A 24,951-nucleotide genomic window follows, 5' to 3' on the forward strand; every position below is an offset into this window, starting at 1 on the left:
GGTTAAAGTAATGCACCATTCTGACCAAAACAACCAATCAGAACCAGTAGGACGCTCTTAGCACCGTCAATTAGCCTCATTCATTCACTGCTAAATGTGCTAATGGTGGAGAAACAACTTACCATTACAAGAAACCGTTTATCTACCAACATTGGTAGCTATGCTAACTAAACTGATCATTCACAGTTTGAATCTGCACAGCTCTGTGCTATGCTAGCTGCAGCATGGCACAAATCGAGGGGGAGGAAGGATGAGCAGCACCACATGAGATTGTGATTGACAGCACTAAAACTCTCCTGCCAGTGACTGGTTGTTTCTAGCACTGCGAGAAAGCAGAGGAAATAGATTTTTCACAGATTACCTCTCATGCCATACTGTCACAACCTAATGACAGTTTTAAAAAATATGTGAAAAAAATATTTATATAAAAGTTACATACTGCAGCTTTAACTTCACTCAGGAGAGGACGGGTCAGGAGGGACGTGGGTTAGAGCTGCTGCTGACTGACTCATCTGTTCTTAAGTGGTAAAAGGTTAAATACATGAATATGTTGGTTATTTTTTTCCTTAATTCATGAAATGCTAGTGAAAAGGAGGCAAACAGTAGTTTGTAGTTATGCTAATTATGCTAAATCGTTGATGATCTCACACAGTCTACTCACCTCTCTTGGAGAAAAGCTGGGTTATAAATTAACACTCTTGCCTTTTTCTCTCTCTCCCTCAATTTATTTTGAAAACCTCATTTTATAACTTTTCTTAGCAGCATAGTAACTGCCACAATCGTTCTTGTTTCCTACTGACTACTGCTAACAGCGTCATTCTGAAGGCTCCAAGCAGGAACAAACCATTTCATGTGAGGGATTGGAGGGGGGTTCAGTTATAGTTCCTGTTTTGTTTTTTATTTCTCACATTTCTTACATTTTGCTACAAAGGACAACAATGAAAATATGCTTCTGTTTCTGCACATTCAGCCAGTCAGCTGGCTGAAAGACAGTTACTACACTTTTATTCAGCTTACAAGCAAAATTTTAGAAATGTTTAGAAATATTTCCATAAGCACAAACTGCTGCAACATGAAAACTAAAGGAGCTCCAGTCCATCACTGTAATTAATTCATCCTGCTCTGAAATGAAGACTGGTAAGGGACAGCTCCATTAAGTGGTCAACCTCAGTGTAAACTTTCCACAGGAAGTAGTGATACAGGAAGCCAAGTCACCTGCTGGTTTAGCAGGTGACTTGGCCAACTTTGGACTTTATTGAGTCCAAAGTTGGAGCAGCTGTCTACCAGGATATGATGGAGCTCTTTTAATGCATGTTTACCTCCATACGTTCTGTTGCGGTTAACATTAATCTATTTAAAAGTATGACTGGATGAAGTGTGGCTGCCAGTGCCTCGGAGCACTCACATAATGTTGGCACAGGTAGGCTTTCAGATGATATTTCCATGCCTCTTCTTTTGTGCATGATCTGCTTTTTAATGCTAAATATGCAGCAAAGAGTAGGCGCTTGGCATTTATTCAAATGTGACTCAATATAAAACAACTAATTGGCCGAGCACGACTAAAACATTTTTTTTTTCCTGAGATGGCTTGTTGGAGCGGTACCCTGAGCTAAATCTGCAGACTTAAGACTCAACCTCTGATAAGCGGGCCATCCCACACTCTCCTCCCTTCCACCATTGTTGTTCTGCTTGTTGGCAGGCTTCTTCTTCCCTAATATGTTTTCATGGCCTAAAGCCTGGAGCTACACACAATCAGGGTTCCTCCACATTTTTCATGTGAAATTCCAGACTTTGAGCCCAGACTTTGTCTCAGACTGTTAAGCCCAATTTGTATGAATAAAAAAAAGTTTTTTTGTTTTTTTTTTAAAATGATGAATTTATCTCAGATACATTGCCAGAGGTCAGAGTTCAAACACGGACACTGCAAAAACTAGAGACGGGAAGAAAAACAAGGATGATAAAAAGGAAACAAGAAAGAACAAAAGGTATGAACGCAAAGACAGAAGAAAGAAACAATGGAAGCAAAGACAACAGCATGGAAGGAAGGGAAAAAAGGAAGGAAGGAAAGAGGACGGAAAGGTAGGAAGTACAGAAGAGGAACTAATCAAGGAAGAAATGAAAATAGATTTGAAGGAAGAAAAGAAGGAAGGAAAGAAGAGAGGAAGGAAGGAAGGACAGAAGACAGGCAGGGCATGGAAGAAATGAAGAGGAAGAAATAAATGCTAAATGAATAAAGGAAAAGCACTCAAGAAAAAAGGATAAACAAAAGAAACAAGTGATGAAAAGAGAAATGATGGAGCAAACAGACAAATTAAAAAAGGAAGGAAGGAAGGATGGATGGATGGACGGACAACCTTTAGACAAAAAAAGGTTCAGTCTGGAGTTTTTTCCCTCCTCTGTTTTCAGTAGAACCCTGACCCAGCATCCTGCTACGGCCTCCCTGCCCCCTGCTGGGGTTGTGTGTGTACATACATGTTGCAAAGCAGTGTGTGTGTGCGTGTGTATCTAATGTGCCTGCATTTGCCCCGGCAGGTAATCCCCCCGCTGAGCCATGAACACGGCAGCACTAAAGCGGCGGAGGGATCCTTCTCAGCATCTCTGCCACGGATCCGCTCCCGCTAATACACAGAGGAGCGGCGTGTTGTTTAACGCCTTTCCTACCATTAACTACCTCTCAGGCTGTGGGCTTGAGTGTATGCGTGCGTGTGCGTGATAGCGTTTGCGCGCGGAAGCGTTCCCCGCGAGGGCCCTGTGGAAGACGAGCGAACACATCAAAGGATCCCTCCGTGATGCCGCGCGCGATATCTGCCCGAAGACACGAGGTTTAAGCACTCATCCACCGCTGTTTTCTTTACGATTAGCCAGGCGGCGGAGCAAAATGTCATTTAGTCGAACGCTGTTCTGCCGGATTTGCTGCACTATTTGTGTTCTTAAATCTACAACAGAGGACTTTGGCAAATGAACCCTGAGCCCCATGAATAAAACAACAGGGGGAGGAGGGATGTGGCGAGAAAAAAGCCTCGCGCGATTTGAGGAACAGCGTGGCATGGGCGGCAACGTGATAGGAGCCGACAGTGGCAGCAGGCGGTCACCTGGCAAACCCCCCCCCAAACCAAACCAAAAAAAACTGTCTGGCTTTTCACAAAGGGCTTTTAGCGTTCCGACTGCGACTGAGTGTTTTGTTAGGTGTATTAACAAAAAAAAAGGCACGTGCTGCTTTTACACATTCACCGCTCTGTCTATAGGAACAAGCTGTTGCCATGTCGCATTTTGCTTTTCCGTCGCTGCTTTTAACCGGAGTGACCCAGAACACACTTGATCATTAGAGTTATTCATCACACCTGCTAACACTTTTTTTCCCCTTTTTCCTGGAACTACTATGTTCCTAAAAATAAAAAAAATAAAAAAGTGACCAACTAGCTCTTGATCTTAGACTTGAAGAAGTCTTCAGATCAGTTAATTAACTTTTTCCGCAACCTTAAAACGGACTCTCTAGCAACGAGATCCATGCTGTGAATGATCAGAAGATACTCCAGACACCTGCTGGGACCTGGAGAATCATCCGGGTCAACATCAAGAAATAAGTAGGATATGTAGATATAATTCATAAACATAAGAACACCTTCCACTTATGAGGAAATAGCTGGGAACAGATGGCAGAGTTAACTCTGGTTGTGAGCGACAACCGTTTCCTTCAGAGCAGCAATGTCAGCGGCATGGTTGTTTTTAGAAGTATGGAAGGGTAGTAATATATGTATATAGATACAATTTATTAATCGATTTGATAAATTATATAAAAAAAATTGTTTCTGAAGATTTAATTTGAGGAAAATCTGGATTTTCTTTTCTTTGCCAATGGTGAAATCCAAGGAAAAAAAGCAGGAAACACTTTTTCACCTTTCAATAGTTTAGAGTGAAGTCGGCCATCTTGTTTGACAAGACTGTTTGGACTTTGAATTCTGGTCAACTCACAGAAGAGGTGACAGAAAATATTTTCAAAAACTGGCTTTTATTTCAGTTATTTGTAATTTAAGAAAAGAAAACAAGAAAAAAAATCTAAATAAGAAATCGAATTTGGTATGATAAAAAAATCGGAGATACTATATATTGCCCAGCTAATATAAGTTATTCAGTTATTTAGCTACATATAAATTATCGGAATTATACATACAAAATATCAGCCTATATATCTGGATCAGTGCATCGTTTTTTTGCCTTGGTCAATTAACGTAGCCGGTTTATGTGTGGACACCAACAATGCAGTTTGATCGGGGCCCGACTGCCAGTGGGAGGCGTTGAGGTCATCAGTTGTGCTGGCCTCCTGGCCCACTGACATTTCAACCAGTCATTCCTCACTAATGAATACGTTGGTGTCTGGCCTAGCGGGCCTAATTTTTCTCTCGTTTTATCACAAGGATGCAGGCTGGCACAGCTGTGGCATACGTTCAACACAAAAGGAAGCTCTGCCAGCGAGATGGAGTCTTCACTGCCCCCATCAGCACCACCACCTCCCTGTTAATATTCACATCACTCTGCCCACTGAAAGGCTGGCGGTACCTGTGGCATTTGAGCGTCTGCTTTAGCAGGAAATCTTAACTTATCTTGACCTTACTGTTGTATTCATCATCATAATCTGCCCACTGACTATTGCTAACCTCTTCTACAGCCGGCGGTGGCAGTATCACTGATGGGCTCATTAAGTGCAGGTATCAAAGTGAAGCCTGTTTAGTGGTGAGGGTTGGTTAGTAGGTGTTAATTAGACCCAAATGTGTCCACAAGCATTAATCAGCTGAGTAGGAGGAAAAATATGGCCAAACATAAGCCAGACGAAGGATATGATGACTTTGGTCCTCAACACCGATCATCATCACAATGCACCCAGATCACTTCTATAAAATTAGAAAATATAAGTATTCTTTTGTTTAAACTTCATATGAGGCAGATTTTTGGCTCACAAAAATATCTGGGATGGCATCTGGATGTAGAAAGCTGCTCCCGCACATTTTGGATGAAGAGTGGAGGATGACGTCCAAAAGTGTGGGTAAGTTGGTACGTTCTCTACAAACAAGGATCCAACAATCGAGATCTTTGAGTTGCTGTGATTCACGTAGCAACAAACTGTTCAAGCAGGTAAATTTACGAGAAGGGTATGCTTTCCATAGAGACGTTTACAAGAGTACTTCTCTGCTTTATATGTTAAGTGTGGAATAAATTACTAAAAGTTTGTTCATCAGATGGATGGTATTTCTCTTTTTTCTTGCAAGAAACTCAAATAAAAATAATCCATAAAGTCTTGTTTGGCGTCTCGGGCTTTTGTATTTTTTAATTTCCGTTTCGAAACTCAGCAAATTATCTCTCTGTAATTGTTCTTCATCTATTTGTTGAAGTCTTGTCGTTTCACTTTCAGTTTCTTTTTAATCTAAATATATCTTTGCTTCCGTCTCCAGTGGTTTTTGTGCTTCCCATAAAATAAAAACAGTGTAGCTCAATTTCCATCTTTGCTTGTCCACACAGACATGGTACTAATTAACTTTTTGACAAAAAAAAAAGAGAAAAAAAAAAGAGACGCTCCATACGTTATATATCTTTAAATTAAGATTGACAGCAGACAAAGTAAAGTTTTTTTGACAGGGCTTTTTTTATTTTATTGCACAATACAGAGAGTAGTACTACAATTTTATACCAGTGGTAGTCAATGTTAAGTTATCTGTTTTATATTGGTTGATTGACCAATAAGTGTATGTCTAAAGGGGGTTCTATTAGGAGTGGGTGAACGATTACTAACTTACCTGGACTAGCTAAGTCTGCTAAGTTCCAAAAAGCTGATTAAAGCAGGAATAAAACCAAAGAAGATCTCAGAACTCTAGTTCTAGCTTAAACCACCTTTACCAAACCACAATAACCATGTTGACGTTATTCATCAGACTCACAGACACATTTCATTAGCTTTTATCAAAATATAAAAAGAAAACTTGTTGGGCATCCCAAATGCCAACAACTGGATCAAAACCAGTCGCTCTCTAGCTAGCAAACTTGCTGACGTCAGTCCAGTTCCACTTCTTATTAAAAGATCGTTCGTTTCAGGTCCATTTTTTTTTAAAACTTTGGTGATTTACGCAAATGCTTAAAAGTTGAGAAGCGACGTGAATGTCCACTTTCGTTTCTCACTTATTGGTGATTTTAATTTAGAACAAGGAAGTATAATCAGAAAAAGAATAGCGATTCTCTTTAACTTTAACTTTTGAGTGTAGCTTAAAGGTTAGCCCAAATCCTGAATTTGTCCTGCATCAGCCATCTACCAAAGCAGAAATTGGGGGTGACGACTGAAAGGCAATCATCGCTACATTTTATTAACAACTCTATTTAAATGGCATGGTAGCAGCAGCAATCTGCAGAGGGCACCTTCTGCAATCAACGGCATTTCAGTGCAGCTGCCTTGCGAGGTGCACTGAGGGTCGCGGCGAGAGACGAACAATACGATTAATCCCACAGGATAAGAGAAAAAGAAGAATTTCCACAGACAATCATAGAGCTACGACCTATTTGCTATGCACAGGTCCCTCTGAATAAGTGCTTCATTTAATAATAATTGATGGAGGAAATTTTCTGAACGGGCGAATGAGGTTGTGCTCCCCCCTTTTTCCTCTTTTTCCCCTCTTTTGCCGCTCCCCCTCATCCCCCTCATCTCTCCAGAATTGTATTTTGTGCTTGAGTGAATTAGGTGATCATTTTTTATCTTACATGCCGCGCTGGCTTCTGGAGTTTCTAGCTCCAAGGAAATTGGAGGGGAAGAAGAAGTCGAACATTTATCGCATGCCGGGGTTAATCTCCTGAAATGGTGGGATTTGGTCAGAGAGGAAGGAGAAAATCCACGCTTGCACTCGCAAGCTGCATTACAGTCACATTTTCAGTTTTATTTCTTTTTTTTTCCTCTCATCCCCCCCACTCTACCCAACTCCCTCACTCTAACCTGCCTTCCTCGAGCTGGGAGGAAAATCCTTTGAGCTGAACAGCGGTGACAAGACAAAGTGGCAACGCATAAATTAAGGCAGAGACTGGACTCATCACTCACCGTCTGAGGCACTAATAATGCTGCTCATTGTGTGATCATCTCTCATTGCTGTTGTTAATGCCTCAAATTGAAGATACATTATGCATTCCATTTGTCTAGAAGAAGCGAGGAAAAGAAATGCTAGCGGACGGCTAACGGTTCGACATCGATGAAAGAAAACAGCGACTTGTTAACCAAACAACCCATGAACTTCCCAAAAAAAAAAAAGAAATCCCATTATGTTTCGAGTTTGGGCAGGTTTCCTCCTTACAATTTTATCTGTACTTAATCAATATGTGTTTTAAGTTGTCATTGTTCAAAAACAAGAATTTAATTTATCGAAGTAGTACTCTTATTGCATAAAATGGTTCCTGCCTAAATGACAAGAAAGCACAAATTGCAGCCATTGAGAGAGATAGATAAAAAGTGCCTTCATTCTTGCAGTTTTTATTTCCTTCAGCAAATGTCAGATTCACCTTTTATGCGAGAGAGTGCTTCTGTTCCTTTGGAAAAGCTGCTCTGTGAGGCTGCAACTGGTTGGCGAACAATGTGCCACGAAATCTTCCACTATCAAAATGCTGATCTATGTCTTGTCAAACTGAGCTCTGTCTGATAAAGCGCCATCCAGATGTAGTTCGTGTATTTTTGTCTGGTGAAAGCAGAAAAAGTTGTGATGAGAAGTTGAGGTTTACTTTGTAGTTTTTAGCGTCTCTTCTTGAGTTGTCCTGTTGTGTTGACAGAATTGCCTGATAAAGGTAGTTCTCTCACACGCTAGGAATTAAATGGCCTTAAACAGTTCAAATCTTGCAAACTGTTCAATTTTGTTTTGTTGAATTTTACTGTTTCCTAAAAACGTTGAATCATGTTTTTGTTCCCATTTATGTTTTTCTGAACCGTTACAAAAATATTACAGAACTGAAATTCTGATCAGACCAAAAACATTTAAACCACCTCCAAATTCCTTGCAGCTGAAAACTCCTTTCATTTTGAATTACTTTAACATGTTGACTAGCACTAATTGACTCCATTCTGCCCACAAAGAAGTTGGGTATGAAACAACCATACTTGATAACTTAGAAATGATCAAGCTAGGGCTGTTGTAAACGAATATTTTAGTAATCGAGTAATCTATCGATTATTCTTATGATTAATCGAGTAATCGGATAAAAAAAATTATAAAATGAAATATTGGTAAATCTGGCATAATACCGGTGTTACTATCAGATATCAATATCAGTCCAATTTTTCATATTTGAGCATCCCTAACAGTTGCTTTTTTGTAGTTTAGAAAACTAACCTGTAACAATAATAGCTCACTTTCTAAGTTAACCAGAAGAAAAGTTATAGAAAAATCTGAAATTATATTGAATTTAATAACAAAGAGGCAGGCTCACAAATATGCTTATAAAAAATGTCTACAATCCAGCTTTTAGTTTATATATTCATCTTCAGTGAGTTTAATAGATTAATTAAACTCACCTTGCCACCTAACCTGTCACGCTTTGGGTTTGAAAATACGGGAAATGCCGCCTGGAGTGGGAGGAGAGGGCGAATGAACGAACGTAAGATGGGGTGGAGGGGAGGAAATAGACCAGCGGACTGACGAACCGTTAGACCGGGGGACGAACACGGGGGGAAGCAATACGGGATATTTACGACACCTTCACTGGTCACACTCAGAAACTCATCTACCAGCCATGTACGATGCGCTCTGCCACCCGTTTCTTCAGACCGGGATATGAAATTTATTGTGCGGTTCGTCGGTAAAGCTACATTTACACGGTAAGCATCAGCTACTCAGCCGCCCGCCCTGTTCAGGCTATCCGCTCACCTCAGCGCTCTTCCCGCCGTTTGCTTTCAACCAGCAGCCCCGGAGGAGAAATGCTGCCGTACTCCAGGCATTCCCCCAGTCATTTTAAGGATGCTTATTGGTTCCCCAAAAACGATAAAAAGTCGGGCATTATCATCAATCAATAAAATCCCCACGGGCCAATCTTGAAGATTGGACTTTATGCCGCTGAGACTTAGCTTTTGTCAACAACTCAGAGGCGGAAGTGAGAGCTCCGCGCAACGCAAATGAAGTCCCGGCCGGAACACGGTGCGCTAACTAATAAAACATAAATTAACGAAGCTTCGAGGCAGGTAAATTTTCCTCGAGGAATTTTAGTAATCGAGGTACTCGAATCATTCGAGGAATCGTTTCAGCCCTAGATCAAGCACAGATTTTATTGTTTCTGGGGAATTTTAAACTTTTCAAAGATAAAATTAAACTAGAAAAATTGCTGTTCCTAGCGAAACAGTCGTGAAAATCATATTTGCAGAATGACTGCTGCAGAAATGCAAGAAAAAGCAGAACAAAGCATAAGATGTAGAAAAAAGCAGAAGAAAGCTACTGTCATGCATGGTAGAAATCTTTTGCAAATTTTTTAAATTTAGCAAAGGTATAGCAGAATTCGGCAGAAGAAGCAGAAGTTTGTGTGCAACCTGAATTATTTGAAAAAGTCAAAAAGTGAAACAGAGCTAAGAAATAGTATAATTAGCACAGGAAGTGCAAATTAGTACAAAACCAGAAATATTTGAAAAAGTTGAACAGTGAAACATAGCAAAAGCATAAATTAGCAGAAGCAGAAATTAGTACAAAACCAGAAAAATTTGAAAAAGTGAAACGTAGCAAAACAAATAGCATAAAGGAGTAAAAGAAGCAGAACATTTTGATATATGAATTGTTGAAATTTATTAAAGTTTGCAGAAGACCTTTGCAGACAGTAAAACGAGTAGAAGCAGAAGACGTACAGAAAGGTAGACAAACAGAATGCAAACATACAGATAGAAACCGAGCACAAGAGAAAAATACATTGAAAGAATAGGAGAATGCATGAGTTGGCTGTACTCCAGAGGAGTTTGACAGAAAACAAAGAGCTGTAGCAATGATAGTAGTAGTTCCTTAAAGTAGACATACATGTCTACATTTTAATGCATAAATTATTTCTCTACAGTAAAATATGTATTAACAGCATCATTTTGTTTGTCAAAAAGCATTAAAAGTTCAAAAACGGCAGAGTACACTGTACACTCTAGCATCTGAGTGTATTCACTCAGATGCTAGTGAATACACTACATGGTAGAATTCATTAGAGAATTCTACCATGTATTTCAATGGGGCAAAAAATTTGCACAAAAGGGCAATTATTTCAAAAAGTACAATAGTGAATTTTAGCAAAAGTCATAGCAGAAATCTCCAGAAGAAGCTGAACGTTTTGATATATGAATTAGCACAATTAGTTGAAGATACCAGAAGTAATTAACGACCGAAAAATGTGAGCAGGATCTTAAGTGAGAATGCAGAAATTCATTCTCACTGATGACAATATTTGCACTCTTTTGTTTGAACCAATTCCACATACATTTTTTTGACTAATAAATTCTACATAAGATAAAATGTTGGGTTGTGAGACTATCAGCCCTCTGAGAGAAAACAGATGTATGGGCCTTAAAAGGTACAAAATGAAACAGGAGCTAAAATGACCAACCAACAATCCTCCACACACATAAGTAGCTATGGTTTGAAGTTAAATATGTACTTAACAAGCTAAATATTTAACTTGTTAGCTTTAAACTCAATAATTAGCAAGCAAGCTAGCCAACTATTAGCTAGCAAGCAATAGTTAGCAAGCCTGCTAACTAGCTTAATTTTAAATTGAAGCTAAATATGTAGTTTGAAGCTAAATGTCAAAGTTGCTAAGTAAATATTTAGCTTGAAGCTAATTATCCAGCATGCAAACTGAATATTTAGCTTGAAGACACTTTAATTGTTAGAAAACTGGACTTTGAGGCCTGGACCATCTACTGTGTGCTCCTATGATGCTCTACGACACTGTGTAACCTGGAAGTTTACTGCAGACAAACATTTTTACCAAAATCCTGAATTTTAAAAAAATATTTATACTATTGTTGAAAACGAAACACTTTCCTTTTTCATTTACAAAGTACAGCTCATCACCAGAACTTTTCCTGAGTTTTTCCAGAACTAGCCACGTAGTTTGCTGCATAAACCAGTAGCAGACGTGTCAAAGTCATCTCGCGCCCAAGGCAGCTGTTTGTCACTATCAAAAGCAAACATCAGTCCCGGAGCTGTACCAGCCAGTTCTATCACTGCTCCACAATACTTTCCAAACTCGAGACTCGCTGTAAACACAAGCTTTGATGGAGACAGCTGCCGCCGAAGAGCCCGAGAGTCGGAGATTAAGTGGATCCGTGGAGGAGATTTATACCTGCGTTTTATGGCATTTGCAAATGGCTGCTACCATAGTGGCAGAGTAATTCCCTCCTGTCATATTTGTCTTTACAAAATGTAACAAATTACGGTGAGTTTGCAGCGGATGAAACTCCTCAATATTTTTTATTTTTTTTTGCTTCTGTCTCTCATTTTTGCTAACTTTTTTTTTCCATGTTGCCCAGATAAGGCGCTGATGGTGAGACTGCAGGCCCATCCATTTACAGTGTGTGGCAGGTGACAGGCAGACATGATTCATTCTGCCTGGTGCCGCGTGATGCGCTTCCCCCCCTCGCCCCTCCCTGTCTATTCTCTCTCCTCTGTTCTCCTCCCCCAACTTTCACCCTTCCATCACTTCTTCCTCCCTTTCCTTCCATCCCTTTCTTTTGACTTTCTCCCCTCACTTTTTCAGAGGGGCGCCTGTCAGCATAACTCAGCCAGTCAGCTCAAGGGACAGGATATGGGTAATTGGGGCAGGAGAGTGCGCGTGTGTGTTTGCGTGTGTATGTGTTTGTGGCTAGGCTAGAAGACGCTGCCTTCTCGGCAGACTGAGCTGCCTTTTCCACTACCACCTAATGAGGTGTGACTTGTGTCTTGTGGAGAGCTGGACGGACAATTGCAACCTCCCTCCTCTGACACACACCTTCCCGTGACCCTCGATTTACTCCCCACCGCTCTCTTCTCCCAGTCAATAGCTGTCAGAGATCCATCACTCAGCCGTGAGTCGACCAGAGCAGGTTGTCCACACACTGGACCGGCCGCAAATTTGTAAGCCACAAATAAAACTCTCCCCCTAAACACCGAGATTCTGGTATTGACCAAGTCTGTTGGGAAGAATGGCAAAGTCTCTTTTTACGCATAATCTAAAAAGTGTTGCAGACGTATATATTCTGATAGCACTAAATTAGCGGTGTAATTTGAGGCCATCTGAATGATTTTGTGTGGTCACAAATCACAGTTCTAGAGGTAGATTTGACCTGTAAGCACTCACGATTGATAAAAAAAGGACAATTCCTTCAAAAATCCTCACCACTTGTTTGGTTTGCTCAAAGTGAACCTGTAAAAGCGCAACTTTTACAGTAGACTGCGCGTTGAGCGCACAGCAGACTGATGCAACCGCGTATGTCTTTATGAACAAAGAATAATATGTGGTGTGTGTGTTTACACCTCACACACGTTCGCTCAATATGTGTTCCACCACCCGCTTGGCTCTGTGTCTGCACTTGTGACTTCATAGTGTATGTAAACGAACCACACCCCCAGCCAATCACAGACAGATCTTTATCATCCAGACAATTGGTTAAAAATACTGCATTCACTGGGGTGAAGTTTCCTGCGGGAAGCCCTGCTGTCTCACGAGCTTCTCAGGTAGTGAAAACAATTTGAAATCTAAATCTGCCAAGGGCATGAATAATTTTCAGCTTTACTGTACATTCACACTTGGTATAGACTTGGGAGACTTATAGCCTAAAGCTCAAGGAAAGTGGTGGAGGGGGGTTCCCATGGTTTTTGAAAAGGAAGTGAGGAAAATGTGGGCAATCTCTTTGGGTTTTTACAAATTTAAAAAAATAAAATTAAAAAATTTTTTTGCATTTTTTTTTTATTTGGTTCGGGCCTTGGGGGGATTTTTACTTTTAAAAAATTTTTTTTTTTTTTCCTTTTTTTTTGAACTTTTCCCATTTTTTGTTGTCGGCTTGTTTTGGGGCGGTTCTTTTTTGGAAATAAAAATAGAAAATCAAGTTCTTTCTGAATCTCAGTGCTGGAAACAACCAATCAGAGCCAGGGGGCGGGTCTTAGTGCTGTCAACCAAATGTTAGTGTGATTGTCACTGGTACGTTGCAGCTAGCGTAGTTTGTTGTGAATGCTAAGGCTACTTAGCATGGGTTTTCCTCTACTGTTAGGCTGTTTTAGCAGCCGGTTCATCATGTGATTGACAGCGTTAAGACCCTCCTCCTGGCTCTGATTGGTTGTTTATGATTGGTGCATTTCTTCAGAAGGCAATAGCAGCTAAAGGAGGAAGCGAAGCGGATTCATTTTTTCACATATTATCTGTGTCATATCATGCTTTCATGACGTGGATATCATGTAAAAAAATTTTTTTAAATAAAAGTTACACACTGCAGCTTTGAATAAAATAGTTTGGATAAATATACGAGAACATCGTAGTTCTTTTCCAAAGCATGTGATAATAAAGCTTCTAACTCCAAATAAGAGAAGGATTTATTCTTCTTACTCCAGCAGAGTCTAATGTAGCCCAACACTCTGAGCCACATCCTCACAGACGTGTGAAGCGTTTATCCACGGCACTTCCTGTAGCTTGACCTGTCAGCCTCTTTAACAAAGTGTTCGCTCGCGGTGGTAGCTTGTTCCTCGCCGGCGCGGCCGCTGCTCTCATCGCTCAGCTACAAAAGCGTCTGTGTACCATATCTCCTCTCATTAAGTCAGCTGTAATGTGTTCCCCAGGCAGGAGTCGCGTGTAATGCGAGGCCGTCTCATTAGCGCTGTCACGTCACTTCCATTTAGGAGCCTTTCCGACAGGCATTATGCGCCTCTTCGAGCGCCCTGCGCACCTCCGGGGCCCGACTCGGCATGTCCAATGACTTATTCCTGCTTAGCGCTTCACGTTTCCCAAACTTTCACTCATTTCTGGAGTACTATAGAAAAAAAAAGAAAGAAAAAAAAAAACATGCTCCCAGCAGAGCCCTGGCAATTTAATCTTTTTTGTTAAACGTGTGAGGTAGAGTTGTAATCTAATAAACCTCATTAGGAAGGGAATAAGGCTTGATGAAGACAAGGGGATTTAAGAGACGCCTCTTAACCACCCTGCTTTAACCCTGAAGAAATTGCCAATCAATGACCAGCGGCAAACTAATGGTTCAAAACGTTTGGCCAGACGTTCCCGAGGTGGAGTTTTTCTTCGGTTTTGCACTAAAATTGCTTCCATTGACTGAATTTATTGCTCTGCGCAATTAAAATATTCACAATAATTTGATTTTCGCAGTTGCTGTGAGAAACACAAATGGCTGCAGCATTCAGTTTTTGGTCTCGGTCTTTGCTAAAGAGGTTTACAGTAATCGAATCCAACAGCACTTTCAACAAATGAACTTAAACCGCCTTTGGAAACGATAAAAATGAATTCAAACGCCATTACTATTGAGCTGAAGTGATTAAAAGAGGAATATTGCTGCATGAGACGAAAACCTGCCCAAGGCGGGAATAGTAATGTGAGTCTGAACCGCACTGCTCTGCTTTGTTTTGTTTTTTTCTCTCTTGAATGCAGCGTTTAGCTGGATTCTTTAGATGCTTTATAGATTAATAAAAAAGAAAAAAAGAACTTCCAAGGAAGCTGCTGTCGGTTCAGATGGTTCGTTGCGGTGAGGAATCAAAGATGGAGGGAAAAGTGGCCCTGAGCCGGAAGCGTTCGCCCAAAACGAAGGAGGAAATTTCAGATGAGAACGGTCGCCGGGGAGACGGCGGCCGGCTGGTTATTGATTCGTCCTCACGGGCGTCCGTCATTCAGACAAACGGAGGAGAAATCCCTTAAGGTGATCATTACTGCTGAACGCATGTCAGCCGGTCCATTAGGGAGCATGACCGCCCCTGGACCAAAGGCAGGCGGAGGGGGGAACCCAGAACAAGTACAGAGACAAATCAACTGCTAACAGGAACTGAGCTCAAATACAAAAACGTGGGCAAGATAAAGTTAATAAGAGAAGTATCCATGTTGCAGATGTTCAGCAGAGTGCTACGTGAACACATGTTTTTATTACATAAGTTTACTGTAATGGGTCCATAGCAACCTGAAAGCCATGTGCAAAAATAAAAAAAAATTGTGACATAAAATATGCGTCATGGTCTTTATTGGTTGAACTACGACTCGTTACATAGAAATTAAAACAGAATTTATTTATTAAAGACAAGTAACCAGTAGGACAAGAGAAAACGTGCAAACACAACCAGGAGCAAAATACTTTACTTACCGCTACTTTTCTGTTGGAACAGTAGGAAGAAGTGAACGCTTATTTAATCTTACTCCGCATCTTAGCTTAGTGAAATATATCACTTAACAACTGAGTGATTATCAGAAATGTTTGTGTAATTAAAAACATGCTATGGTCTGTTCAATACACTGTGCTTAAAAACCAAGAATTAAATTATATTACAAGAAACCTAAATGATTACAAACTGACTCTCATAACCAGACAAGTAAATGTACTGACACATAATAATAGAGACTATTGTAAATAACAACCAGACACAGAATAATTTAGGTGCTATTTTTTTTCAAAGATAGAGCTATAAGTTGCTAAAGCTATTTTGAAAGTAATCAGTTATTTTCCAGGTCAGTTTGTTGTACAGCAATGAAATATTTCCATTTACAGTCATTTTCAATAATTTATACGTTCAGAAGAGAAATGTTCATCACACTTAAAGTACATTTTGAAAATAACCTTTAGGCAGATATTAAACTTATGTTTCATAAGTTTAAGCCCACATTTCTGATTTTATTAGTTTTTTTTTTTTGTTATTGACCCATGCCACATTCTAGTTTTAAATGTCATGTTTTCTGTTCCTGTTAGTGGAAAATCATCATAATTAACAGAACTAAAGGTTTTCAAAACATCCACCTGTAGTGATAAAATTCACTGAAATAAACAGCCTAATATTCCAGTTCAAAGAGTATTTTTATCGATTGCACATGCAGCACTGGTACATTTGATGGGAAACGTGTATTGGTGTGAGCACGCACACGGCTCCGTGCACGAGCCTTCGTCAAACCTGCACACCTACAGGAACCATTCCAATTACTTTTGGGTGACGTAATCGCCGCAAAGCCTTTTGGTCTCTTTCCAAACGCATCACGAGCCGCTCGCTTAATGTTGTGTGTGACTGACAACAAGCCGGGTCCGAACTCCTGGAGAACAGCAGGATATTTGCTGACGCCGCCGCCGTTCAAGGCCGTCTAAGATGGGCAGTTTGCTACGCTTTCGCCTCCTCAGCTCTCCTCTGCTCGCCTCATTGGATCTCCGGTCCCCCTCTGTACGCCCGGAAGCAGAAGCAGGCATTAGCCTCTGGCAGAGCTCTATTAGCCAGGCTGCTTATTTGTTAACAGACTGGATTAATGTGCCGCACTTGGTATGGAAGGCCACCTGCTCGGCCGGTGAAGGGTATTGGTAGGCTCACTGGTCCGGTCACTAATCTGCCTCCGAGGATGATTGCAGGCTTTCTGTGGTGTGATAAGGCAAAGAGGGCCTTCCTCCTCTCTCCTTCCTCCTCGTCGTCGACCCGCTTCTCTCCAGGAACATTAGTGAACTGTTCATTTCCCATAATTTCGGGACTCTTGACCCCAGAGCTACCATTATCCTGGGTAAATTTCTAGATTTAATGGCCCCTTTCATGGACCCGCTGCCCCCTCCCCCGGGGAATTGCAGCATTCTTGCAAAGCTAAAGACGTGGTCTGATGGCGAGCGGTCATACAAAGTCAGGAAAAGACTTGAGATTTGATTTGTGGATTTTCCAAGTGCAGAATTTGCAAATATTGAGCATTTTCAGACTTGATTCTCTGTTGCGTTGTCAAGGTAACATTTATTTATTTACATTTTTCACATGGAAATACCAGAAAGTGCGTCACACAAGCAAAAAAATAGAAAAACCGCTATATATGTTGAATATTTCCATCCATCTATGCATCATCTGTTTACCTTCCAGCCTATTGATTCATCTAACTACAGTTTTTTTAATAGATTCCATGTAGAAATATGGTTAGTGAAGTTCTGTATTTATTGTTTTAAAATGGACTAAAAGCGTGGAAAAGTAAGACCTGTAGACAAAAAACATGGAGGAACCCCTGATCTAATCAGCCTTTCCTGGGGAACATATGCTGGACTTTAAAAAGAAATATGAAGCATTACAAGATGACTAGATTCTTACTGGCTACTGACAGAGAAAGAACTGATTCTAATAAGAGGAGAAGTCAAAAGCTTACAACTGGTTGTGCAGATCATCGAAACGACCCAAGCAATCATCCAAATCAAGGAAGTCATCCACATGCAGTGCGTTCCCACGCAAAATCCTTTACTTGACAGCAGTAAAAGAACTCCAACTCCCCATTAACATAGAAACAATAATCAGAGAACTGTGGATTTGAACAAATTTGGTTCATGTGCCTCGTTAATCCGTACAGACATGAGTACAAACAAGTTGTCCGGCAGTCACTGCGCTCAGGAAGGAGACGAGAAACTAGTGCAAGAGAACCTGGTTTACTACACAAGCCAAGACAGGATTACTAAACTCAGACAGCATAAAAAGAGAACTGTACAACTGCATGAGGGCAAAATTATATGATACCCCCCATTTTGAAAAAAAAACTGGTTAAAAAAAGTGAAATGAAAATGTGAAGACTGCAGAGGTTTGTGCAAGTGAGCTGGATCCAACGTTATTTTTTCATTTCCTGTGCACAGAATGAACCATCCGACAGGAGATCCTGATGATCCAACGTTTGGCTACAGAGAAGTTTAATCGTCAAAGCTGCAAGGTAACAGCATAGTCTGCTGATTGTCTTATTTATTTATTTTTTCCAAGGTCTGCTTGGAAAAGGACTTGCGCAGCCTGGTGAGGATGTAGTTAGCGTGTTTCCTCAGCTTCCCACAGAGCCGCAACACAAAGAGGTGGCTGAGTTGAAAGACAGGGCCCTGAGGGGCCAGCAGTCTGCAGGAGGTGCTGAAGGCTGGAGGTTTGATGCTCCCTTCCAATACAAACAAGCAAACACACACACACACACACACACGCACACATACAGTGGCCATGTCACGCGCCATCAGCCGCCCCACAGCACTGCCACATGCACCATGTCAGGGACGAGAAATGATCTGTGAATTCTGGGGGAGCAAAGCAGCTAATATGTGCGATGAACTCTGAATTTGAACTTGGAGAAGTGACGAGAAAGTCTCATATCTCTTCCTCTTTACTGGACGAGTCTCACCGTCCGATGAAATGAGGTACGTCGTGTCTTTGTCGCAGCAGATTCCCCTCAAAACTGTTAAAATGTCAAAAGTAATAGTACGGTATATTTGCCTTTCTTTTACCACGACGTTGTGTTGGGTGACATGTTAGATCTTCTCGTGTCTACGTTAGAACCTTCCCCAGATTTCAGAAATAAGACTTTTCCACCGGGGTAGCGAGGTTGTAGTCTTTCAAGCTGAAGCATCAGTGTTGTTTAGGCCAAAAATAAAGCGAAAACAACCCCAGACGCATTTCTAAGCAACGTCGCGGTGTGATCCGAGTTGTTCTGAAGTCGGATAACGTTGGATGTCTGAGGAAAACAATATCTTTAGCTTGATATGAAAAGTAAAAACAGGCTTCAAAAAGTTTCACAACCTCTGCAGGGAGGAAAGTCAGACGCTAATGCAGAAAATAAAAAAAAAGAAAAAGACAAAACTGAACAAAACAAAATTCACGAGGTAAAGCAAAGTGGGGGGAGAAAAAAACACAATGCCTGAGCAGAATTTGATGCAACAGGAGGTTGTTTTTTTTTCCTGCCGTATGAAGATGAACCAATGAGCTCCCCCGAGAGAAAAGCTTTAAGATCGAAACAAACAGCCTTCTTTTTTTTTTGCAGCAAATCTCCACCTCTTCCTCTCGTATTCTCAAGGCTTTTTTTTTTGGAAGAAAGATGTTTCTAGTTGTCTAAGACAGGTGGGCCAAACAGAAACCTCCCCAACACGTGTGCATTTAATGTGCAACGTCAGCGCTTTTTAGCATTACTTCATGTATTTTTTTTCTGCTTTAGTTCCCTGAGTGTTAAAACTCAAACATACTAAAGTCACCAAAATTACTGTGAGAACAATGAGGCAAAATTGTTCCACTGCCTGCTGGTGCATTCACCCCAGCAGGCAGTGGAACAACTTTCCCTCATTGTTCTCACAGTAATTCAGCTACCATGTGGAACAGCTTATTCTGTTCCCCAAATACGTCTTCAAGCATTTTGACAAATAATTATGTTTTTTTTTTGTTCTTACCAACATCGCCAGTGCAACATGCATCTCTAAAAGTCATTTTAAGTTTCACGCATAAGAACATTTAATTATAATCCATGACTTCTTGTTTTGAGGTGGTACAAATGAGAGACAAAGGTCATTTCTCTTTACCTCTTTAGAAAATGTGAAAAACTGGAGAGCATCATATTGTCTTCCTGAAATAGACATTTTTTTGCCAAAAGTGCTTTTTTTTTTGCAAATATAACTTTCTGCAACAAAAAAAAAGATGAAGAAAAAAAAGATTTAAGCCATTATTTTAGTAAGGTGACGATATCCAAGTAAGGACCATGGATGCATTCACACCAGCCCTGTTTAGTTCGCTTTAATTAAACTCTAGTTTGTTATCATAGAAAGTCCGGCTCGTTTGGAGAGCTGTGAATACGCAATCAAAAACTCTGGTGTGAAGTGATAAATTGATCTCTGATCCACCTAAAAACCTAGGTCCTATAGCACAGGGCATTCTGGGTAAATACCACCAAAATAAACACACAAGTCCAGCACTAGAGGAAGATATGGCTCAAATCCTACAACCGCTACAATCTGACATCTCTCCACTTATGTTTACACTTCATGAAGGAGGAAGTCATGCTCCGTGTCTTCTTCAGAGGTTTTCATGTTGTTTCCTTCAGTGGTTCTTGGTGCAGCGCCACCACAGGCGGCTGGGTGAACAGGTTCTTCAAAGGGTTTGGTTCGTTTCACACAGTGCAGTCTACCGGACTATAAGATGTGAAATAAGCTAAAAGACCAAAGTTACCTGTATCTAAAATCAGAACAGTAGTAAATCAGTTTAAAACAGCTGGAGTTTTGTTGCTTCAGCCCTGGTGATTTCATTTGACAGGCGTTTGCTGAACTGCGAGTTTATCTTTTGGCAAGTTAAAAAAAAAGGGAGCTAAGCAGGATAGTAAGGAAGGTTAAAGAAATTTCCAAATGTCACAGCAGCAGACAACAGCATCTTGAGGTCATCCCGTTTCTGTGACAACCACTAGACACAATCTAGAGCCCGACTGGCTGTTTTGAAGAGAAGCGAAGAAAAGGATCTTTCTGTTCAACCTTAAACTTTAATATGTGGAATTTGCAAAGATCAACAGATATTTTTTTAACTCACTGATTTGTTCAGATGAGACCAAAATTGAGCTTCTCAGCAAAAAACCTAAACAGAAAATACTTGGTTGATTTGGTGTGAAATTTTAAGACAATAAAAACTTTTTTTTAATGTTTGCCCTTGGCCCTGTCCTTGCATTGACCTAAATCCTATAGGAAACCACTGTCTGGTTAGCTAAACAGCTCCATGACTCTACTGCTAAATACTCCAACGTTTTTCTTTACGCATCCTTACAATGGATGCTGTGTATTTTGTCATATATTTGTTGTATTGTTTCATTTCAGACAGATATGCTGTGAACACATTTTGTTCGGATGCTTCCATGTCGCCCTGTTGTTGCATTGTGCCAAATAAATACATTTGCCTTGCTAAGGATTTAGCCAATAAAACAAATGGTTAATAGAAAAAAGAAAAAGAAAAAACTACTTTTGTCAACCCGGCTGAAAATTAACGATTACAGTCAGTTACTGTTACCGCACAATAAGAAATAATTTGGAGCTGAGAGACGTGCCATCGCTCCGCCAAGTGATCATTTGTTCCCTCAACAAATGAAATGACGCTTCTTTCCCCCCCCACAACCTCATTTAATTTGGTTGCTGGAATGAAACAAAGACACTGAAATAAGGAAATGGGAGGAGAAAAAAAAGACTCAGTGATGCAGAAAGCATCCCAGAGAAATGAGAAGAGATGGATATGATGAGAGAGAAAGAGAGAGAGAGAGAGAGTGCCGCCACGCTCTCCGCAGTCAGGTGACAAAGCGCCCCGCCTGAGGCCACAGCCGTCATAAACGCAGTAATAGAGTGAACACACATTTTCATTAGCTATTGATTCATTTCCAATTCTCCATTAATTTTGGGGGGCCATCACCGCACAGTGGCCTTTCTCCTCCCCAGGCTACGTTTCTCGGCTCCGCCTGCTATAACCGTGGTAATTACTGCGCCGCCGCCCCGCAAGCTGTTCACAGTCTCATACTGCTAGAAAAAAAAAAGAAAAAAAAAAAAGAAGGGAAAAAAATGAAGTATTCTCGAGGAAAAAAAAAACGCAAATGAAAGAGAGGAACAAGAAGAAGAGAGAGAGAGGGGGAGAAAAAAGAAACAGTCTGAAAGGGAGCAATCAAAAGCAGCAAGGCTATCACCTACAGGCGTGCGGTTTGACAAAACGGAATTACAATGGGCCCTGAACAATTGCTGTTGTGCTATTCCAGCCTTAATTGTCAAAGAGCTCAATTTGTTCAAAGCTCAGGGTATGTGCTGCAGCCTCGGCTGCTTCACTAGGCAGAGACTTTGTTCCTTTTCTTTTTCTTTTCTTTTGGAACAAACTTTTACTTATATCGCAAAGAGAGAGGAGAGACATGCAATATCAAGCACCGATGACTCGGAGGATGATTCGACATCGAGGGAAGCCAACTTTAGGGATGATGCTTCACTCAGCGAGCGAAAGCTAAATGTGCGTTATATGTAGTTCCTTGCAAAGACATTCACAATCTTCAACTCTTCCATGTATCATCAATTAAACTAAAAAGCTCTCCTTTTTCCAGGAGCACTTCTATGGCATGATTTGAAATGGATAAAACTGAAGTGGCAGGAAGGAGGACATCGATTGATTTGAGTTTTATGCCATCATATAATGTTATAAAACACACATGGAGCATTGCTTTGATTCTTTCATGCATGTTTGAGAAATCCTTTAATCTCCCATGGCAACCATTCAGCTGTGCAAAATGCCTGAAAGGACGTAGCCCCGCCTTCGAGAACGAAGCTCCTCCTCAAGGCTGCGGTTTTCAAGCCTCCTCCTCACACAGCAGCCCTCCCCCGCCTCCACCCAGTTCCTTCAGACTAGCCAGCAGCAATTAGCAAATATCTCCTGAGCTCGTTAAACGAGCTACTTCTCAGTGCAACGATGGTAGAAACGCTGTTCGAGTGTTGGTACAGAGGAGCCATGTTGTGCTGACTTCCTGAAGGCGAACTTTCAGGGAGTCAAATTGTGAAGTCATATTTGATATATACAGTATTTTTTTGACCACTGAAGGTAGCGTTGGTACTTGACTGCGACACCATGTGCCTGGATAACGGCTCCATCAAAAACCATGTTTCTTCCAGCTCACTAATCCCCAAGTTACTTAAAATTACAAGAATGTACAATAGAGTTTGTGGTTTAACATGACATAACTGTCATTTGTGTTGCTGTTGTTAAATGTAATGTTTACTTCCTGTTTCATAATTGGTTATTGTGTTAGTTTCATCACATAGAGCAGTTTGAACCGCCCTGTTGACGAAATGTACGAAACAAATAAACTTGATTTGAATTAATACATTCAAGACATTATAATTACTGTAGCTATTCATGCACTGATTTGTGTTCTATATGCACCTAACATTTTATGATTACAGGATTCTCAGCTGCTAAGAAAAATGTTGGAATGCATGAATGTTCCTCGTGGTAAAATGAGGCTGAACAGCAGGACAGGCTCTGTCGGTCTTGATTTTAGTCTTTCTTTTCTTTTTGTTTTTAGCACTTTCAGGCATCAGATTTGGTAAAACAGATGAAGAAATATGAGCAAGTCTTACCTGAGAGAGGAAACATCAAGGAATACATGTGAAAGAGAGAGCAAAGGGAGACAAATTAGAGCTTCTGAGTACATATAGAGTGTAAAAAATACATAATGGATCATCACGAAACAGCATTGATTTCATCTAACAAGGTACAATCTTTCATCCTTCTTGAAATAATAGTGAAACATGAAGCTGACAGAAAATCTACATGTAGGACGACACGCGTTCAGTAAGAGGAACTCATAACTATTCTGCCATAACCTGCGCAGGAAAGCGCCGCTGTTCATTACACCTGCAGCTACTGTGGAGGGAATGAACTCCATCAGGTTCATCTGTCACAAGAGCCGACTCCCATGTGAAGCAAAAGACGGAGTTGGGGGGTGTGGGGGAATGGAGAAACAATTGGCAAACTAAATCAATTACACGAAAAAGAATCAAGTCACCCATCAAATATACGCTCCATTTTCTGTCATTCGGCCTGGCATTTTTTTCTCCTAGTGGCTCAGGATTCAATTTTGAATGAAAAAAAACAAAAGAAAACCCATTTACATTCTGAACAAACCTCACAGATCGTTTGTTTTACTAAAAAAAAAAAAAACAACAACAACCTAATATTCCTTTTTTTATCTGTTTTGGATGAGATAAAGTCCAACAGGATTTTCTTGTTTGTACCTAGAAGACCTTTTCACATCCCTTGAAGTTTTTCAGACTATGTGTTTGACTTGGATTTTATGTGCAAGACCAAATCAAATGATGCAGAAATGTGAATCGCAGTGAGAAGTAGTATGAGTTTAATGAGTCACTCATGAGTGCATTTGTATTCTCCCTTTATTTTACCTTACTACCTCTAAATATGGAAGAGTGGCAAGAAAAAAGTCAATGTTACAACCAACTAGTCAACCACATGTCACATAAAGAACACAACAAGAAAAACATTGTAGCACTAGACACAAGGCTTTGTTTTGGTTCCATTTACCCAGAATGCCCTGTGCTATAGTCCATTTCCTGCTTTTGAGGCGGTTTCCAGGCCTAAGTGAGAACAAGGTTTTTAAGCAAACTAGGAGGTTTGCTTTTTCTGGTTCGCATAAACGTTCGATTGCGCATTCACACCTCCTCGGATGACTTTCTAGGCAAGCGAACTAGAGTTAAATTAAAGTGAGCTAAACAGGGCTGGTGTGAATGTACGCTAAATAGTCAGCATGCAAAAATGCTACATGTGAAGGAAAACTTAGCACATCATCCTCAAAGCAAAACATGGTGTTTGTGGCATTACGCTTTGCCTTTTTGAGCCCATATCAAGATACTTTGAGCTAAATACAGGACAACTTCAGCAGTAAGGCCACACTTAATTGTGTGGCAGAAGTTGATCTTCCAGCACAACAATGACCTACAGCCAGAACTACAAAAAGAACTTCTCACAAAACTTCAAAATGTAAATTTGTTGATGCTATTCATCCAATCTGATGGAGCTAGAGCAATTTAGCAAATAATGGGACCTAATTTCAGCCTCTGGATGTTTAAAGCTGGTAGCCAGAAAGACTTGCAGCTTTAATGGCACTAAAATGTTGTTTCACAAAGGGGCTGATTACCAAAATGTACACCACAAGTGTACACTTTATTTAATCATAAAGTTGTGGCTCATTTTTCCTTCAACTTCATGTTCCTTCAACCTTTTCATGTTAAAGGTCTATAAATGCTTTTGTGCACCACGACTCAAATTCAACAGGGACTCCCTTCAATCCCACAATCTGCCAGGACCTGGCAACCTGAGGACAAGCACATGGAAATAAAACGAAGCATTTTGCATGTTGCCCATTTAAGTTGCTTGTAAAAAAGCCTCATGATGTGAGCTTGAGAGGTTGGACACAAAGTGCCAGAGTACCAAACTGGGAACAAAAAAAGAAAAAAAAAATGCACATGAAGAGTTTTTATATTCG

At 40.6% G+C, this 24,951-nt stretch overlaps 1 protein-coding gene and 1 long non-coding RNA gene across 2 annotated transcripts in view; both read right to left on the minus strand.

Moving 5' to 3' along the window:
• LOC107837054 (uncharacterized) overlaps positions 1-9,548 on the minus strand; it is a 15,838-nt gene extending 6,290 nt beyond the window's left edge. Inside the window, exons 1-2 of the long non-coding RNA XR_001663033.1 lie at positions 9,302-9,548; positions 505-512 (exon numbers count right to left, since the gene is read on the minus strand). This is a non-coding gene — a long non-coding RNA (uncharacterized LOC107837054). The remainder of the gene's footprint in view (positions 1-504; positions 513-9,301) is intronic.
• Positions 1-24,951, minus strand: part of adarb2 (adenosine deaminase RNA specific B2 (inactive)) — a 217,568-nt gene that overhangs the window by 128,226 nt on the left and 64,391 nt on the right. The window lies entirely within an intron of this gene.

This window comes from Poecilia formosa, unplaced genomic scaffold (assembly GCF_000485575.1).
Source record: "Poecilia formosa unplaced genomic scaffold, Poecilia_formosa-5.1.2 Scaffold108, whole genome shotgun sequence".
NCBI lineage: Eukaryota > Metazoa > Chordata > Actinopteri > Cyprinodontiformes > Poeciliidae > Poecilia > Poecilia formosa.